General features: G+C 42.5%; 1 long non-coding RNA gene across 1 annotated transcript; it reads right to left on the reverse strand.

Moving 5' to 3' along the window:
- Positions 1 to 8,029: 8,029 nt before the first annotated feature.
- LOC121847818 lies at positions 8,030 to 10,581 on the reverse strand. The gene is made up of 5 exons (XR_006084682.1): positions 9,747 to 10,581; positions 8,771 to 8,897; positions 8,547 to 8,577; positions 8,224 to 8,330; positions 8,030 to 8,104 (listed from the first exon to the last, which is right to left on the reverse strand). It is a non-coding gene; the product is annotated as an uncharacterized LOC121847818 (long non-coding RNA).
- Between the last annotated feature and the right edge of the window lie 11,184 nt (positions 10,582 to 21,765).

The raw sequence follows: 21,765 nt of genomic DNA on the forward strand, positions 1-21,765 counted from the left end.
CAGCTCACTGGTCACCATAGCAAGACCCACCAATAGCACGCGCTCCAGCCGGTATACTGCACTGGTCGTTCCCAAAGTCAACACTTCTTTTGGCTGATCGTGGTCCTCAATTTGCGTCCTGATTCTGGAAGGCGTTCTGCACCCTCCTTGGGTTGTCAGCCAGCATGTCCTTCGGATTTCATCCCCAGTCCAATTGCCAGTCTGAGCGTGCCAATCAAGACCTGGAGACAACACTTAGGTGTCTCGTCTCGACCAACCCCACCACCTGGAGCCGACAACTTGTGTGGGTGGAGTACGCCTGCTCGGCCACTGGGCTCTCTCCCTTCGAGTGCTCCATGGGGTATCAGCCCCCGATCTTCCCGAAGCAAGAAGAAGAGGTCAACATACGCCAGCGGACGAACACCTGGGCTAGGGGTATCTGGAAGAGAGCTCGGTCTGCTCTCCTCAAGACTACCTCTACCTCCACTCTGGCTCCCCGCTATCGTCTCGGGCAGAGGGTATGCTGTCTACGCGGGACCTGCCTCTCCGGGTGGAGTCCCGTAAACTTTATCCCCCTTTTATTGGTCCTTTCCCCATCTCTAAAGTCCTTAGTCCCACTGCTGTTCGTCTTCTGTTGCCCTGTACCCTCTGTATACGTCCCACTTTTCATGTGTCCAGGATTAAGCCCTTGCCTCACAGCCCTTTGACTCCTGTTTCCAGGCCCAGTCTCATTGCCGGCCATCCATAATTTGGCAGTACGTCCAACCGGCCTCACAACCGCAGACCACGTGTAACCATGCCAGCCCAGGACCTCCACATCAGACTTCTTCACCTGCGGTATCGTCAGAGACCAGCCACCTGGACAGCTGATAAAACTGTGGGTGTGCACAACTGAAGAATTTCTGTCAGAAACCGTCTCAGGGAAGCTCATCGGCATGCTCGTCGTCCTCACCCGGGTCTTGACCTGACTACAGTTCGGCGTCGTAACCGACTTCAGTGGGCAAATGCTCACTTTCTATGGACGCTGGCATGCTGGAATAGGGGGCTCTTCACGGATGAATCCCGGTTTCAAATGCATGGAGCAGATGGTAGACAGCATGTATGTCATTGTGTGGGCGAGCGGTTTGCTGATGTCAAAGTTGTGAACAGAGTGCCCCATGGTGGCAGTGGAATTATGGTATGGGAAGGCATAAGCTTTGGACAACGGACACAATTGCAGAGCTACCATGACGAGATCTTGGAGCCCATTGTCGTGCCATTCATCCGCCACCATCACCTCATGTTTCAGCAGGATAATGCATGGCCCCATGTCGCAAGGATCTGTACACAATTCAAAATGTCCCATTTCTTCAATTGCCTGCATACTCACCATACATGTCACCCATTGACCCTGTTTGGGATGATCTGGATCAACGTGTACTACAGCGTGTTCCAGTTCCCGCCAATATCCAGCAACTTCGCACAGCCATTGAAGAGTGGGACAATAGCCTGATTAACCCTATGTGAAGGAGATGTGTCGCGCTACATAAGACAAATTACACCAGATATTCTCTGGTTTTCTGATCCACGCCCTTAATTTGTTTCTGTGATCAACAGATGCATATCTGTGAAACCCATAGATTAGGGCATAATGCATGCATTTGACTGATTTCCTTATATTAACTGTAACTCAGTAAAATCTTTGAAAAAGTTAGCTTCCCGGGTGGCGCAGTGGCCTAGGGCACTGCACCGCAATGCTAGCTGTGCTACCAGAGACTCTGAGTTTGCGCCCAGACGCTGTCTCACCGAGAGGTCCGTGGGGCGATGCACAATTGGCCTAGCGTCGTCCGGGTTAGGGAGGGTTTGGCCGGTAGGGATATCCTTGTCTCATCACGCACTAGCGACTCCTGTGGAGGGCCGGGCGCAGTGCACGCTAACCAGGTGCACGGTGTTTCCTCCGACACATTGGTGCGGCTGGCTTCCGGTTGGATGTGCACTGTGTTAAGAAGCAGTGCAGCTTGGTTGGGTTGTGTTTCGGAGGACGCATGGCTTTCGACCTTCGTCTCTCTCGTTCCTGTACGGGAGTTGTAGCGATGAGACAAGATAGTAACTACTAACAATTGGATACCATGAAATTGGGGAGAAAAGGAGGTATGTTGTGTTTATATTTTTGTTAAACGTATTTTGGAGAGGGAGGAGGTGATAGGGAATTGACAACAGCTGATCAATGTCACTTTCATCCATGCCAATCTGTGTAATCACGGCACACCATGCAAGCAAGCAAAACAGTCCATGCGATTCAATTCGATTTCACATGTGAGAATCTAAGAGATTACGTGAAAGGCATTCATTCGTTGTAAACAACACACAGCATATGTGATTAAAAGGCACTCATAAATAGGCATAATTTCAACAAATAAGACATGCTGATAAGTAATATAAAGACAATGGCAGTCTCTAGTTTAGTAAGAGTCAGTGTCAGTGTGACATCAGTGAACAACTAAAAGGTTTACTGAAACAGGAAAGGGCCTTCCCCAAACTGTTGCCACAAAGCTGGAAGCACAGAATCATCAAGAATGTCATGTAGCGTTAAGATTTCCCTTCACTGGAACTAAGGAGCCTGAACCATGAAAACAGCCCAAGACCATTATTCCTCCTCCACCAAACTTTACAGTTGGCACTATGCATTCGGGCGTGTAGTGTTGGCATCCGCCAAACCCAGAAGTGTCCGTTGGACTGCCAGATGGTAAAGCCATTCCAGAGATCAATGGTGGCGAGTTTTACACCACTCCACCCTGCGCTTGGCATTGTGCATGGTGCTCTTAGGCTTGTGTGTGCTCGGCCATGGAAAACCATTTCATGAAGCTCCTGATGAATAGTTATTGTGCTGACATTGCTTCCAGAGGCAGTTTGGAACTCGATAATGAGTGTGGAACCCGAGGACAGATGTTTTTTGCTCACTACCCGCTTCAGCACTCGGCGATCCCGTTCTGTGAGTTTGTGTGGCCTACCACTTCGCAGCTGATCTGTTGTTGCTCCTAGAGGTCTCCACTTCACAATAACAGCACTTACAGTTGACCGGGGCAGCTCTAGCAGGCAAAAATATGACAAAACTTACTTGTTGGAAAGGTGGCATCCTGTAATGGTGCCACGTTGAAAGTCACTGAGCTCTTCAGTAATGCCGTTCTTCTGTTAATGTTTGTCTATGGAGATTGCATGGCGGTGTGCCAAATTTTATACACCAGCGATGGGTGTGGCTGAAATAGCCGAATCCACTAATTTGAAGGGGTGTCCACATGCTTTTGTATACATAGTGTATCATGTGTCTATTTGTGCAACTGCTTGTAAGTCTGTATGAAAGTACTGCATCTCTATACCAGTGTCAATGCATAGAGTTAGAGTACACTATCCATGGAAGTGCACCATTTACCTTGTGGCTTCTGCCATCTGTTTCAAACACTGTCTTGATAAAAGGGTAGCACTTCACAGGAACAAGGTGTTTGAGTCACCCTTTGACATTTTAGTGCAACAGTGTGGTGTTTGAGACATGCACTCTCTAGGACATTGTTATTCAGACAATGTTTTCCCCAGTTGATATATGCAGTGTTGAAGTGTTTTTTTTTTTCACCACATACCATATGTGTGTTGTTTTATTACTGTGTTACTCATGGGCACCATATGGTCACCTGCAGAGCGCAAACATAAATATAATTGTATCATATTGCACATGGAAGACTTATTAGCCATTTCAGATGTGCTCGCAGTTCCAAAACAAACAACATAACATAAGGGGGCTGAAAAAAGGTCGCCGGTTGATCTCAACAAAGATTGCTAATTCATTTTTAAGTGGGACTAATAAAAGGGAAGTGTCATGCGGTTGCTGCATTTGTCAAAATCTGAGAATAGATGTGGAAAAAATAGACGGGACAAATGTTGAAGGGAAATGAGTGTCCGTTCCCTTGCAAGGTGGAGCATTTATTGACAGCACCTAAAGCACGGTGCTCCAATGGGTGATTGTGATGCACTGAGAGCATGCACTAAGCACAGTTGATTGACTTGTCTTGCAATGATGAAGAGTGTTCGGTATTGTGGTGATTTTGAAAGTCAATGGATGAACTGATTGAAATTCACTACTTGAGAAACCCTTAGACAAAGATGGGCATTTTCCTGATCTGAAACTATGATCAGAGTCTTAAGAGGATTTCCAATCAACTCACTGCAGTTGCTGGCATAGAATGTGAGAGTTTGATTTTCAGGTTTCCATCAACTTTTGTGATGATCTAATTTTTGAAAGGAAAGGGCTGAGAAAAGTGGAGGAAATGGTTGACAGACCAGGAAGTCTTGCATGACACCAGTGGAATATTACATTGTTGGATGATGGGTTGAAGCCTACTGTGGGCCCACCACATGTAGGACCTGTCATATGAGACAGGAGCAATGTTCCCTCTAAGCTGCACGAGTACACAGGGGACTGCCACCCAGAAGAAATATCAGCTTGCAGAAAAGCACAAGGTTGAACTTCACTCAACTTTCCAGAGTTTTCCCCTTTATTTATTAACACTATCAACGTATCGCTCTGCTGTGGGAATTGTGCTCGAATCAACGCAATATTAGTCAGTTTCAATGTAACTTACCGAAACACTATGCAAGACTTAGTATGCAAAACTCACTGTGCATGAGATTTTCGTATAGGCAACTGCATTGGAGTAGGATTCTATTGCATTGACATGCAAGATTTGGTGCGCCATCACCAAATCAGAGCTGCAATAGGATTATATGCAAATCAACATTGCCATATATGGATCTGTGCCATTCACTTTGAACTGGACAGCATGAGCGGTTTTGAGTAGATGTGCTTGTTTTGAGATCAAAGCGAGAACTGCATGTAGCCACCTGTGCAAATTTGTTCATTTTCTTTAGTAGTTTGTGAGTTATTAACCCAGTTGTAGCTCATTTATTGTCAACAATGGGGGAGTGGTTGTTTTCTACAATAGCACAAAATGTGTGCATTTCTAGCCATCTTTGAAAAGCAAGTCAGGTGAAGAGTTTTTTTTCATGTCTTAAAAAGGACGTTTCCATGTTAAAATGTTAGGGGATGCATTTTCTCCATTGTTTTTGATGGTAGGTCACTCTGGTAGGCCTACATTATGATCAAATAGCCACAGTAGCCTGCTTGGCCACTGTAAAAACTGTAACTTAAACCAGGTACTCAGTGTTCATAGTAAACGAGCACCGGAAGTTGCACAGATTTTCCGATGTTCAAGTTTGCACGCAGCAGACCTGAAATTAGCTCAGTGCCAGAAAAAAATGGAGGAAGCATTGGTCAGGAGGAAGGGAAATAAGGTCCCACTGGGCACACCACGTCATTTCAATGTGGAAAATTGGGTCATTATTTGGTTGATATGGTGATCAATGCGATTCAATCCATCAAGCGTATTTATAAAGCCCTTTACACATCAGCTGATGTCACAAAGTGCTGTACAGAAACCCAGCCTAAAACCCCAAACAGCAAGCAATGCAGATGTAGAAGCACAGTGGCTAGGAAAAACTCCCTAGAAAGGCCAGAACCTAGGAAGAAACCTAGAGAGGAACCAGGCTGAGGGGTGGTCGGTCCTCTTCTGGCTGTGCCGGGTGGAGATTATAACAGAACATGGCCAAGATGTTCAAATGTTCATAGATGACCAGTAGGGTCAAATAATAATAATCACAGTGGTTGTAGAGGGTGCAACAGGTCAGCACCTCAGGAGTAAATGTCAGTTGGCTTTTCATAGCCGATCAATCAGAGTATCTCTACTGCTCCTGCTGTCTCTAGAGACAGCAGATCCGGGGCAAGGTAGCACGTCCGGTGAACAGGTCAGGGTTTCATAGCCGCAGGCAGAACAGTTGAAACTGGAGCAGCAGCACGACCAAGTGGACTGGGGACAGCAAGGAGTCATCAGGCCAGGTAATAGCTTACAACCTATTTTCACCTACTCAAAAATACAGTTAAAAGTTTGTTGAAATGTGAATGTGTTATTACCATTCTTTCAACCATCTAAATCACAACCAAATTCCAATGGAAAATCAATGTCAGATTCTTTGTTTAATTGTCACCTAAATGTGATGTCACTTCGCTTTCAACTGTTTAAAAGCACAACAAAGTTCAGATGGGAATACAATGTTAGATATTTTGTTTATTTATACAACTTAATGTCTTATTACTGTGCTTCATGTACTAGCACAACCAAATGACCTGGATTGTAATTGAGATTATTTAAATACATGGTGCAAGTGATCAATGCCGTTTGAGATTCTGCGCAGATTGTTAAAGCAATTGTGAAAATCTCCACAGACCTGTGACATTTGCATGCTATCTTGAACATGCACACTTTCTGTGATTACATAAGACATGTTTTGTTACAGTAACCTCAACATGTGGATAGGGATGTGTTACTAATTTGTAAATTGAATGAATGCTTTTAAAATGTAACGTAGTGAACATTATGCCATAATCCAGTTTGTGTATTCGTACTGTGGGATTCCAGTTCCGCATTTGACAGTAGCCAGACAGCGGGAGTGATATGCCATGTGAACTATGTAATACCAGCATACATCTGAGTAAAGTTAAACTAAAGTACAAGGGCACCCCAACCTCAGTTCTTAGAAACATAAGCAATCTAAACAGTGGGACATTACATACATTAGGTTGTAGCCTAAACTTTAGGCTTTTTACTGTATTACAAAATGTAATGTTGAATTGTGTTTGGCTGACAACGCAACCAAATATCAACATTTAAAGGAGATGTATCTAATGCTTGGATAGTTCCACATGAGCCACTGGCTTAATAAACTATGAAATCAGGGAGGGGACTGCGGATCTGTCTCTGTCTGTTCATACATTTGTCACACGCAATATCCCAGACAGCACTGGCCCAATTTTGATGAAACGTGGGTGAATAATGCGTCTTGTCATAGAGATCCGGGATTTACCAAATTACACTGATTGGCCCAAGGTGGGAGCTATAGTAATTAACTGAAATATGTTAGTCACACGCTCTCTCTTAATTGGCCCAATGGGGTGCACTGCATCATTCATGGGGACGACATGTTTACTGTTGCCTTGTTTTTTGTTGAGATGGAAAATTAAATCCAACATATAACTTAACTGGTCGAGAAGTTAGACTATTTACTGTACTGCAAAAGCAAATTGTGTTTGGTTGTCAATGCAACCACATACACACATTTTAAGGAGATGTATCATTAGATACTTTTATCTGTGCCACTGGGTCTGGCTTTAATTCCAGCTTTTCCACAAATTAATAACTGATTTGTTGGATTCACACCTCCATTTCAACCAAAATGCACTTTAAATACAGTTTGATTTAGTTGTAATTCTTTAAATTACATTTTTGGTTGAGATGGAGATGTGAATCCATTTTGTCACGCCCTGGTCTAAGTATTTTGTGTTTTTCTTCATGTATTGGGTCAGGCCAGGGTGTGGCATGGGGTTTTTGCATTGTGGTGTGTTTTGTCTTGGGGTTTTGGTGTGTGTGTATTGGGATTGTAGCTAGTGGGGTTATCTAGCAAAGTCTATGGCTGTCTGGAGTGGTTCTCAATCAGAGGCAGGTGTTTATCGTTGTCTCTGATTGGGAACCATATTTAGGCAGCCATATTCTTTGAGTTTGTCCTTAGTGTCTTTGTTCCTGTCGCAGTGTTAGTTGACACAAGTATAGGCTGTTTCGGTTTTCGTTACGTTTATTGTTTTGTGTGTATTCGTGTTACGTTTGTTTGATTAAACATGGATCGCAATCTACACGCTGCATTTTGGTCCGACTCTCCTTCACACCTAGAAAACCGTAACACATTTTTGATATTTTTTATGAATTTGTAGATTCCATTTGAAATCAACCAAAGCTTGAAACCCTTGGCCTATATATGCATGGTCTATTTTTTGTTGAATCCTGGATTACTACTTTTAGCCCATTGAATAACAATCACATATGGAAAAATGTGTAAATAGTCAAAGTTTGGACACACCTACTCATTCAAGGAATTTTCTTTATTTTTACTATTTTCTACATTGTAGAATAATAGTGAAGACCATTGGAGACTGGTGACTTGAATAATTGAGGAGGATGGGCGACCCACGGTATAGGCTCAGAATGCACTAGGATGAGAAATTGTGTTTCAAAAATCGTCAAAGACAAATGATTTTTAACCTAAAGCATTTAATAAAGACATTCATAGTACAATATTATGGGGAATGGGAATGAGAGGGTAACTTACACAGTGGTGGAAAGGGATCACAGCAGTGATTGAATGAGGGTATGGGGCATGAGCTGAGGCATGAGCTGAGGTGTTCAGAGGCTTGACAAGTGCCGGACAGGATTTGACTGAGAAGACAAAAAACAATAACACAGTTAGACGAAAGAGCTAAGAATGAGTTAGTCCAAGCAAGGAGGAAAATCATTGATGTGTAATAATGTGATTGTGTTTGTGATTGACTCTACATACAGTAATGAGAGAAAATTGATAACGGCACATGAGACGTGGCTTCAGTTAATGTAAGGAGAAAGTTGACAATGGTAGTGGAGTGGAGTAGTCATCACCTCTTAAATCAGGGAACAGGAGGGGAGTTAGCTGTAAATACAAATAGCAGATACAATGGTGCAGCTGTAATGGAATGTAAGTTTGGACAACGAGTTTCTCTATGAAGTTAAACTCAGACATCTCAAAATTCATAAAGTCAAACACAGACTACGCATCTCGCCCACTTGACACATCAAAGTAGCCCAAGAAACGTTCCTGAATAAAGCCATGATCATTCACATACCTGACGATAACTGACATCTGCAAGCAGACTGGTGGCACCATAGGTCCCAGAGCGGTGGGGCAATTTTTACACCATGGGCCCTGGAGTTATTCCTTATATGTTAACCTAACTAGGAAAACACTGGATCCTATAAGGTATGACAGTGATTAATCAGTTATAAAAAGGTTTGGTCACATGGTTTTAAAAAACTCCTGAAAAAAACTCCTGGCCCTGGGGGTGAAATGAAAACCCTGTCAAACTGCAGCTACCTTACATTTGTTCATATACATTATATTTAGACTATATTAGGAGGGGGATTTCCTCTTACCAGACACAGACAACAACTGATAGGCAATAGAACTCACAGGGCTAACTAAGCTTGCTTTATGCATGTTTGCATCATGCAGGCCTATGCAACTGTAGGCCTTGTAAAAATGTCATCACTATTATGTTGATTGATTAATTCCAGTTAATCATACTGGACGTATAGGCAGCCTAGCCAGCCCAATTGTGAATATAAACTAAATTGGATCACATTAACATTTTCTCCTGACACACAAATGGACTATAAATACATAATGTTACCAATTAGTTTATCCTGACCAGATAGACGGGGCGCATAGGCTGTATGCAGCTACTCTTATTAATAGCCTACAGTTGATCAGACTGAAAAATAGTATTGTTTTCATCCCATACAGCATGTCAGATTTCTAATGTTTAGGTGTAGGCTAGGCTGCTGCAACATTTATGTCATGAGTTTTTGCTTGCGTCTGTCCGGAGTGATTGTGTGTTATCATATTTGCTAAATAAATACCGGAGGAAGGTGGAAAGTCTATTTGAGCGCACACAAAAAAAAATGCGCTGCGTCAACCTCTCTCTTTGATCCAACTTTTATTGGATGATGCAATGGAAGCTATCAAATCATTCGGAATTGTTTTCAACATCCCAGAAAAGACAGTAGAAAGTTCCATATGTTCAGCAAGTAAAGCACAATTACCTCTGCAAGCTCCTTGTAATTGCCCTTGTTGTCAGTGCTTTTCCTCTCGTCATGTCCTCTAAAAGCAAATGATTGCATGCCCAAAAACGCCGTGGTGTTGATAAGCAGCTTGGTAGCAGTTTGAAAACGCAGACCTTCGTCATGATCGAAGCAGCTTTTTCCCAGAAACTTGAATCTGATGTGGGCATTTATATGCACCCTACATTTCTTTTGCAGTTTAGCTGAATGATCGATGTTCTTCAGGTCACTGTACCCACCTTTCGACCAAGGCGCAGACTTTCCAAAAAGCAGGAAAGGCCAGCAATACAGGCGGCTTGGTTAACCAACTACACTTTTGATACCAGTTGGTATTGAACGCCCTCACGTTTTCATCCTTCCTCATTAAGCTGATATCGGGCAGAGGTCGACCCTAGCTTTTAATTTGCACATTTTCCATGTACCCTAGAGAATGAAAGGGCTTCTTCAACAAGAAGTATTGGGTGGCACAATAGGTCATCCATCTATATAAATGGCATCTGACATTTTTATTTGTTTTAAACCCACCCATAAATCATTGTTTTCTTAGAGACCACTACCAGACAATCAGTGGTTACGTTAATTGATGGCTATATTTGCACTAAGTGCTGCAGCAGCATTGAGGCGGAGAAATACCAAGATCACTTTACTTTGGGTCAATATCAAACCTATTTAGTCTTAGTCTGCTTGGTGCCCATGCATGGATAAAGAACAGCGCAAATTCCATGTGGAAAAGCACTTATGGCTCTATTCAATCCGCATCATAGAAGTTCAGCTGTACAGCCTGATTGAAATTTAAAGGCAATGTTCCCGCTTTAGCGGAGACTGCGTTCACGGTAAACGCTGCATGTCGGCTCAATCGGAAATCACTTTTACATTTCTATTGAGGAATCTGTAATACTTAAACATTACAGAATTAACTGAGCCCTTATTATTAGATTAATGGGAAGGGTTATGACAATTGAATTCTGCTGCTCTATCGATCGCTCCATGCAGAGAAGCAACGTTAGTGGGCATGGGGTTTGGGAAATGTTTGTGAGTCCTGAGCTAACACAAGGAATTGTTTTATGATGGTCATACCAAAGATCATTTAGCTATTTGATTTAGAATTTTAGGGCCCCTTTAGGTATCAAAAAAATACACAGTACCAGTCAAAAATTTGGACACACCTACTCATTCAAGGGTTTCTCTTTATTTGGACTATTTTCTACATTATAGAATAATAGTGAAGACATCAAAACTATGAAATAACACATACGGAATCATTTAGTAAGCAAAAAGAGTTAAACAAATATATATTATATATTTGAGATTCTTCAAAGTAGCCACCCTTTGCCTTGATGACAGCTTGGCACTCTCTCAACTAGCTTCATGAGGTAGTCACCTGGAATGCATTTCTATTAACAGGTGTGCCTTGTAAAAAGTTGATTTGTGAAAAAAAAATCCTTATTGAGCCAATCAGTTGTGTGGTGACAAGGTATCGGTGGTATAAAGAAGGTAACCGTATTTGGTAAAAGGCCAAGTCCAAGCCTTAGAAAGTTGGTTGCAATTTCAGTTTAATCCACCTGAGAAGACAGAACAAATAATACAAGAAATATTGTGGTGTTATCCTGCCCATTACTCTCCGGGTGATACCCTGAGGTCAGGCTGACCGAGACCCCCAGACGTTCCATAAATGCCCTCCAAACACGGGAGATAAACTGGGGGCCCCGATCAGAAACGATATCCTTGGGCACCCCGTAGTGCCGGAAGACATGGGTGAAAAGAGCTTCCGCAGTCTGTAGGGCCGTAGGGAGACCGGGCAATGGGATAAGACGGCAGGACTTAGAGAACCGATCCACAACGACCAGGATCGTTGTGTTACCCTGAGAGGGGGAAGGTCAGTAAGAAAATCCACCGATAGATGGGTCCACGGCCGTTGTGGAACGGGAAGAGGTTGTAATTTACCTCTTGGCAGGTGTCTAGGAGCCTTACTCTGGGCGCACAACGAACAGGAGGAAACATAGAATCGCACATCCCTCCTCAAAGTGGGCCACCAGTACTTCCTCTCAAGACCTCGCACTGTCCTAAAAATACCTGGGTGACCCGACGAGGGTAGACAATGAGCCCATCCAATCAATTGATCAATTGACGAACAGGCACGTACCTACGACCCTCCGGACACTGTGGAGGCGCAGGTTCCTCGCTTAGCGCCCGCTCGATGTCCGCGTCCACATCCCATACTACTGGTGCCACCAGCTTAGCTGCCGGAATGATGGGAGTAGGATCGATGGACCTGTCCTCAGTGTCATAGAGTCTTGACAGCGCGTCGGCCTTAGTGTTGAGGGAACCTGGTCTATATGAGATAGTGAAACGAAATCTGGTGAAAAACATGGCCCACCTTGCCTGACGAGGATTCAGTCTCCTAGCTGATCTGATATACTCCAGGTTACGGTGGTCGGTCCAGATAAGGAAAGGGTGCTTAGCCCCCTCAAGCCAGTGTCTCCACACCTTCAGGGCCTTAACCATAGCCAACAACTCCCTATCCCCCACATGATAATTCCGCTCCGCTGGCCCGAGTTTCTTCGAAAAAAAGGCACAGGGGCGGAGCTTCGGTGGCGCACCCGAACGCTGTGAGAGCACCGCTCCAACCCCAGCCTCGGATGCGTCCACCTCTACTATAAACGCCAAAGAAGGGTCCGGATGCGCCAACACCGGCGCCTCAGTAAACATCGCCTTCAACTTATGAAAAGCTCCGTTCGCCTCTGCTGACCACTGTAAACGCACCGGCCCCCCCTTCAGCAGTGAGGTAATAGGGGCAGCTACCTGACCAAAACCCCGGATAAACCTCCGGTAGTAATTGGCAAACCCCAAGAACCGCTGTACCTCCTTTACCGTGGTCGGAGTCGGCCAATTACGTACGGCCTTTACGCGGTCACCCTCCATTACCAACCCAGAGCTGGAAATGCGATAACCCAGGAAGGAAACTGATTGTTTGGAAAACTCACATTTCTCCGCCTTCACATACAGGTCATGCTCTAACAGTCGTCTAAGAACCTTGCGCACCAGAGATACATGCGCAGTGCGTGTAGCGGAGTAGATCAAAATATCGTCAATATACACCACTACACCCTGTCCGTGCAGGTCTCTGAGAATCTCATCCACGAAGGATTGAAATATAGCTGGAGCATTCTTTAAACCGTATGGCATGATGAGGTACTCATAATGGCCAGAAGTAGTGCTAAATGCAGTTTTCCACTCATCTCCATCCCGAATACGCACCAGATTATAAGCACTCCTGAGATCCAGTTTAGTGAAGAACTGCGCTCCGTGAAATGATTCCACTGCCGTAGCAATGAGAGGTAGTGGGTAACTAAAACCCACCGTGATGGAATTTAGACCTCTATAATCAATACACGGACGTAAACCACCATCTTTTTCTTCACAAAAAGAAACTCGAAGAGACAGGTGACATGGAGGGCCGAATGTACCCCTGTCCCAGAGCCTCGGTGATATAAGTTTCCATAGCCACCGTCTCCTCCTGGGACAAAGGATACACATGACTCCTGGGGAGTGCAGCGTTACCCTGGAGGTTTATCATGCGATCCCCCTGCCTATGGGGTGGTAATTGGGTCGCCTTCTTTTTACTGAAAACGATAGCCAAATCGTTATACTCAGCTGGAATGCGCACGGTGGAAACCTGGTCTGGACTCTCCACCGTTGTCGCAATCCTCAACCTCTGAGCGAGTCCGCGATCTATAAAGTTTCCAGCTGCGCCTGAATCTACCAGTGCCTTATGCTGGAGAGAAGGAGAATAATTAAGGAAACAAATTAATAGGAACATGTGACCAACAGGAAACTCTGGGAGAGTGTGGTGCTTACTCACCTGGGGTGACCGAGGAGTGTTCTGCCTGCCCTCTCGATTCCCAGATGAATTCCTCCAGCACCGACCAGACGCGTGCCCTCTCCGGCCACAACTGGTACAGGAGGAGCTTCCTCCTCCGATCTCCCTAGACACGGTCCCTCCTAGCTCCATCGGGATAGGAGCAGGAGGGTCAGGAGGTAGAACTGACAGGACCCTTTCAGAACATCCGCGAGCAGCTAGCAGATGGTCCAACCGGATCGACAGGTCTATCAGTCCATCCAGGCTAAGTGTAGTATCCCGACAGGCCAGCTCCCTACGGACGTCCTCTCTCAGGCTACATCTGTAATGGTCTATCAGGGCCCTGTCGTTCCACCCTGCTCCAGCGGCCAAGGTCCGGAACTCCAGCGCAAAGTCCTGCGCGCTCCTCGTCCCCTGTCTGAGATGGAACAATCTCTCACCCGCCGCTCGACCTTCTGGAGGGTGATCGAACACGGCCCTGAAACGGCGGGTGAACTCCGGGTAATTGTCCTTCGCTGAGGCGGGCCCGTTCCAGACCGCATTAGCCCACTCCAGGGCTCTACCGGTAAGGCATGTGATGAGAACCCACACTCTCTCCTCCTCCGAGGGAGCCGGCCAAACGGTGGCCAGGTAGAGGTCTAGTTGAAGCAGGAATCCCTGGCACCACGTCGCTACTCCATCGTACTCCCTCGGAGGCGTAATGCGCAGAGCGCTGGAACCGGATCCAGATGGGGGAGATGGTAGAGTTGCTGGTGGGAGGGTCGGTGGGGTAGTAGGGAGACCATTCCTCTCCCAACGATCCATCCTTTCCATCATCTGATCCATCGCTGATCCTAGACGATGGAGGATAGACGTGTGATGAAGGACTCTCTCCTCCATAGTAGGAAGAGGAGTGGTCGCTGCTCCTGCTGACTCCATATCGTGGTGCGGGCTTCTGTTACGATAAATGAGTGAGGAGGTGTGGAGTCAGGCGCAGAGAGCAAAAGATGTGGGAAAAAACACGCTTTAATGTCCCGGAAACATAACATGAACCAAAAGTAGAAAAACAAATGATCAGAAATATAAACGGACAGCGTGAAACCCAAATACAAACAAAATACACTCAAACAACACAACAGACTAACAAGCCCGCACGTAACAGAAGCGGGCTGAACAAACTATATATAACCCTACCCTAACAACCAAACAAGAAACAGGTGACACCAATCAGACAAAACCAAAGGAACACAGAACAACGGATCGGCGATAGCTAGTAGACCGGTGACGACGACCGCCGAGCGCCACCCGAACAAGAAGGGGAGTCACCTTCGGTAATATTCGTGACATGTGGTTAAACTCAAATATACTAATTGATTTCAAAAAAATGTTTTGATTAAATGTTTAAAAAAGGTATAATTTTAGTTGATATCATAAATAGGACTGGTGGAGTTATGTCACACATGCAGCTAACACGGACATATGGAAATGTCTGTTCTACCAAAATCCTTGTAACCAATAGAATGTTATATATATGTTATATATATATGGGGGATACAATCTTCCCAGCTCTGCAGATTTTGCTGTGAGGGGGCAGAGTCATTAGATCGTTTATTTTGTTATTGTCCATATGTAGCTCGTTTTTGGTCACAGGTCCAGGAATGGCTGAAGAATTGCAACATTTGCCTAGAACTAACGCTGCAGATTGCAATACTGGGTGATTTGAAAAGCCATAGTCAATCAATCAATAATATAATAATTATTTTAGCAAAAATGTATCTTTAATTTATAATCTGTAGAAGCTATGAGAATAGAAAGGTTCAGAACTTTTGTGAAACATCACAGCACAATTGAAAAATATATGGCAAATAGAAATCCAAAATGGATGGTGTTAAGAGATAGATGGGAGGGTTTAAATGGAGCTGAAGGGTGGGACTAATAACAAGATAACCAATGTAAAACATACGGGGTCTGTAAAATGTATGTAGGTTCAGAAATGTTGTGAAATAGCACAAGTTACAAATAGAAATCAAACTGGATGGACATAAGAAATAGAGGATGGACTAAAAACAAACAAAATATAACTATTGTAAAATAGATTGTGTCTGTAAAATGTGTAAAATATGTATAAACTGAAGGTAGAAGCCTGTGGCATTGTTTATTGGTTTATTCCAATTGGGGGTAGGGTGGTAGGGATTGCGGGGAATAATAAAGGTATATTCTAAAAAAGTATGTATGTATGTATGTATGTATGTGGGGCAAAAAAGTATTTAGTCAGCCACCAATTGTGCAAGTTCTCCCACTTAAAAAGATGAGAGAGGCCTGTAATTTTAATCATAGGTACACTTCAACTATGACAGACAAAATGAGAACAAAAATCCAGAAAATCACATTGTAGGATTTTTTATGAATTTACTTGCAAATTATGGTGGAAAATAAGTATTTTCAGCTGGCCACTTACACAATGTGTTCGTTTACGCTCATTCTTCAACATAAAGGCGTGAAACTACGTCTAAAGGCTGTAGACACCTTAGGGAAGACGTAGAAAAATGAATCTGGTTGATATCCCTTTCAATGGGCAATAGGGATGCATAGAAAGACAGGGGTTTCAAAATAAGGGTCACTTCCTGATTTAATTTTTCTCAGGATTTCGCCTGCAATATCAGTTCTGTTATACTCACAGACAATATTTTTACAGTTTTGGAAGCTTTAGAGTGTTTTCTATCCTAAGCTGTCAATTTTATGCATATTCTAGCATCTGGTCCTGAGAAATAGGCAGTTTACTTTGGGAACGTTCTTTTCCAAAAATAAAAATAGTGCCCCCTAGTTTCAAGAGGTTAAGAGGAGACTATGTGAATCAGGCCTTCATGGTCGAATTGCAGCAAAGAAACCACTATTAAAGGACACCAATAAAAAGAAGACTTGCTTGGGCCAAGAAACACGAGCAATGGACATTAGACCGGTGGAAATCTGTCCTTTGGTCTGATGAGTAGGTGAATGATTGATTTCCGCATGTGCGGTTCCCACAGTGAAGCATGGAGGAGGTGTGATGGTGCTTTGAAGGTGACACTGTCAGTGATTTATTTAGAATTCAAGGCACACTTAACCAGCATGGCTACCACAGCATTCTGCAGTCATACGCCATCACATGTGGTTTGCGCTTAGTCGGACAATCATTTGTTTTCAACAGGACAATGACTCAACACACCTCCAGGCTGTGTAAGGGCTATTTGACTAAGAAGGAGAGTGATGAAGTGCTGCATCAGATGACCTGGCCTCCACAATCACCCGACCTCACCCAATTGAAATGGTTTGTGATGAGTTGTACTGCAGAGCGAAGGAAAATCAGGCAACAAGTGCTCAGCATATGTGGGAACTCCTTCAAGACTGCTGAAAAAGCATTGAAGGTGAAGCTGGTTGAGAGAATGTCAAGAGTGGGCAAAGCTGCCATCAAGGCAAAGGCTTGAAAGAATCTATTGAAGAATCTACAATCTAAAATATATTTTGATTTGTTTAGCATTTTTATGGTTATTACATGATTCCATATGTGTTATTTTACAGTTTTGATGTCTTCACTATTGTCTTCATTATTCTTCAATGTAGAAAATAGTAAAAAAGAAAAGAAAAACCCTTGAATAAGTAATGTAGGTGCATCAAACATTTGACTGGTACTATATACATATATATACATTTATATGCACACAAAAAATATATATGGGAGATTGGAAATGATGCAGACCATTACATTGATGGAAGCCACAAACCATCTGCAATATTAAAGCTCATCTACACCCTAGAGTAAATTTTTTATTAGAATTTATCCGCTCACTTTACCATCTTTGCTTTGCATAGACGCAAGAAAAAATGTACTTGCTTTCTAATTTGACGCACATGACGCCGTTGGCGGTTTTGACTCTCACGGCGGGTCTGTTTTCCCTCTTTCAATACCGTACATTCTAATTCCAGTGTGAACACTCATTCACGCGCATAAAAAAAGCATTGTTTGATTTCGGCTTTAAATTGTCGGCATAAACTATATATCGTCTCCAATGTTTATTGACAACATAAATACATTTGCACAATGAGCACTTATTTTCTCTCAAATACATCGTTACAGTTGTTGGTTAGCTAGCTAGCATATTTTAGCCACATGAAATACGTCAAAACACCTCAAAACAAGACAAGCTATCAAGAACGAGATGAAACTAGCAAAAACAAATCCCTTACGATTCCCCACATAGCAGTTTCTGGTCATTGTTTGTGTCTATCTGGGCATCCAGAATTTCAACAATTTATGGACGATCTAGGGGGATTTTTATTTAGTTGAACCTGCTAGCTAGCTAAATGTTTGCTAGAGTTAATAAAGGCTTTATGAAGCCTTTATAAGCTGCACATCATTTAAAGCTCGACCGAAGTGGTCAACAAGACAAACCAGATAATTTCAAGTGTTTTCATATGTCACACTCACGTGATCTTGTTTGAATATGAGATGTAAAACAAAATGGAAGAAAAGAAGTGCACAGATGCAGTGACATCACTTCCATTATGGACTCCTTCCTCCTTTAAGAGAGTGAGTTGGTGCCGACCACAGGGTAGAGGAACACTGTGGGGAAACGTCTTGACTGGACTGACCAGACGCACCTTCTGGATTTACACATAGTCTAGAGGACTCTCGCTCCAGCTGACAAGGTTTGTAAGATTAAGTACTGTAAATCTATATGTCAAACATAGGCTAGTGTTTTTCCCTAGTGTTAGAACATTCATAAATATTGAAGAACTGCTTATATAAATCACAATAAATTGTTAGTTCAGATTATATTTAGGGTAAACATCATTGAATTGCTGCCTCCTCTTATTTTAGAGCACATCTTACAAAAGAGTGAATTGAGTGTGAATGTTTATTTTGTCAGAATTTTCTTTTACTTTTGTCTGTTTTGTCATAAGTCACTGCTGATGAGGATACTGGTATGTGAAACAATGATAACAGGATCATGTATAAACCTATTAGCTTCTTGTATCATAATGCTTAGGAGAATTATTGAACAATCTTTTATCTCCCAAATGTTTCCATAACAAGATACATTGATCATCAAATCCAATTGTATTGTCACATGCCCCAAATACAACAGGTGTAGACTTTACCATGAAATGCTTCCCCATCAATGCAGTTAAAAATTAGAAAAGATTAGCAAATACATTTTTTTAAAGGAAATAGTAACACAATAAAATAACAATAATGGTGCTATATACAAGGAGTACATGTACCGAGTGAATGTTCAGGGGTACAAAATAGTTGAGGAAATTGAGGTAATATGTACATGTAGGTCGGGGTAAGAGTGACAAGACAAATAGGATAGATAATAAACAGAGTAGCAGCAGCGTATGTGAAGCGTGTGAAAGTGTGTGTGTGTGGCGTCAACATGCATGTGTGTTTTGTATGTGTGAGCATATGTTGTGTGTGTGTGTCAGTGTGCTACTGTGAATTCAGAAAGTATTCATACCCCTTGACCTATTCTACATTTCGTTGTGTTATTGCCTGAATTTAAAATTGATTACACAGATCACCCATCTACTGTACACACCAATACCCCATATTGACAAAGCGAAAACATATTTTTAGACATTTTTGCAAATGTATTAAATTAAACACAGAAATATCGAATTTAGATAAGTATTCACACCCGTGAGTCAATACTTTGTAGAAGCACCTTTGTCTTCTTGGTTAACACCTCCAGTTTAGATTTGGCCTTGTGTTTTAGGTTATTGTCCTGCTGAAAGGTGAATTCATCTCCCAGTGTGTAGGTGGAAAGCAGACTGAACCAGGTTTTTCTCTAGGATTTTTCCTGTGCTTAGCTCCATTCCCCGATTACAGGCATACACATAACATGATGCAGCCACCAATTAGGTTGGTATTGTGGATTAACTACAATGTTGTTGATCCATCCTCAGTTTTCTCCTTTCACAGCCATTAAACTCTAACTGTTTTAAAGTCGCCATTGGCCTCATGGTGAAATCCCTGATCATTCCTTTCTCCCCGGCAACTGAGTTAAGAAGGACATCTGTATTTTTATAGTGATTGGGTGTATTGATACATAGTTATTGACTTGACATTTCAGCTTTTAATTTGTATTAATTTGTCAAATGTAAAAATAAAAAATAAACATTACATTATAGGGTATTAATAAACATTACATTATAGGGTATTGTGTGTAGGTCAGTGACTAAACATCTCAATTGAATCCCTTTTAAATTCAGGCTGGGTGTGAATTCTTTCTGAAGGAATTGTGTGAGTGTGTGTGGGTAGAGAGAGTCCAGTGACTGTGCACAGAGCCAGTGCAAAGAAAAGGGGGTCAATGCAAATAGTCTGGGTAGCCTTTTGATTAACACTTCAGCAGTCTTATGGTTTGGAGGTAGAAGCTGTTCAGGAGCCTTTTGGTCCCAGATTTGGAGCTCTGGTACCGCTTGCCGTGCGGTAGCAGAGAGAACAGTCTATGATGGCTGGAATCTTTGACAATTGTTAGGGCCTTCCTCTGTAAGGGATGGACATTTTCCAACCATTATGTGAAAATTATTTTGAATATAATAATAACATTTATCAATCTGACTCCATTATTATGTGAATAAATACAACATGCCCTGTGCGTCTCCGGAGGTATCTAGTCAAGGTAGCGAGCCTTACATCAACTGGCAGTATGACTATAATGAACATGTGCCTAAATTGCACCGTTATGCAATTATTAAGAGACTAGATACAAATACCTAATCCTGGCGACCAATGTTCTAGCAATCATTTATTGAGGCAAGCAGATCAGGGATGTCAAGGTAGTTCCTAAGCATGTGCTATGTGTACAGTGTATATAACAACTTCCAATAGACCTACTAAATTATAAGTATATAGTCAATCAAATAATTACCCTGTAAAATGAGGAATGCATTTACCCAGTTCAACTAATATAATTTGTTAGTCACAAAATAAGTAACACTCAAACAATTACAGTGTACATGAGATACATTACAGAATAACACAAAGTAAATGACTGTCACCAATAGGCTTAGACTTAATGTGGTTACACGTTTTTAATGTTCAGAATAATCGCTAAGAGAAAAAACTGTGTGTGTGATACACACAGGAGCTTGGTAAGACGTTTTCAAAGTATTAAGAAATTCACTGTCCTTTTAACCAAATTCAATACATCCTGACAAAATAAACAGGCTTTTGAGCGGTTATTCAAATGACATAGGGTAGACTTTTCACTGCAGTTTATAGTCTAGACTAGAGTTTTGTACTCACTTGAAAACAATAACATTCTTCATTACATTATGTTGTTGTAGCCTAGGTAGGATGATTTCTTGTCCCTAAAAAACTTAAACAATAGGGTAGCTTTGGAGTGCACATAGTCTAGGCTACCTATGATTTTCTTTCGCTGTGTAAATTGACTGGATATATTCACTGCAGTATTAAGCCTAACATTGAGCTTATTAATTATGGGCTAATATGCATAAGCTTCTAACTTAGGCTATAGGCTACATCCAGGGTCGGTCCTTGCCGTTCTGCCGCCCTAGGTGAGGCCAAAAACTGCAGCCCCTGCTAAATTAGAATAGTCCCAGTAATCAAACTGAAAAAGTTAGGTTCAATTTAGGTTTGGAATGAAAGGCCTATTTTCCGTACTGTACTTTTAAAATACATATTTTCCACATCGTTGAAAAGGCTTCTTTCCGGATGTTGAAAAAGACTTATTTTCGGGAAGTTGAAATCAGGTTTCAATTACTCAGCTTCATTGTAACCTAAATTAGCTGGATCAGGTGTATCCCATCTAGTAATATGATTGCAGTCGAGATGATCATATGATCATATGATTAACAGAACTGGTTGCACAGGGTGTTTACCCGGTCATTCGGTTCTGAATGAAAGTTCAAAATACTTATTTTCCGGTTGTGAAAACATGTATTTTCCATAAGTTGAAAATATGTATTTTCCAGATGTTGAATCAGGCAAATTTTTGGTTCTGAATCCAAGTTGAAAAAACATAATTTATAGGTGTTTATGTTTGGGCCAAATCAAGGGTGGCCCAGACCCAACAAAATCTGAACCAAACATAGACGTCTATTTGTAACCTAAAAAAATCACATTTTAGCTGCACTACCTGAGCCACTTGTGTGGGTTGT

This window comes from Oncorhynchus tshawytscha, linkage group LG11 (genome assembly GCF_018296145.1).
Source record: "Oncorhynchus tshawytscha isolate Ot180627B linkage group LG11, Otsh_v2.0, whole genome shotgun sequence".
NCBI lineage: Eukaryota > Metazoa > Chordata > Actinopteri > Salmoniformes > Salmonidae > Oncorhynchus > Oncorhynchus tshawytscha.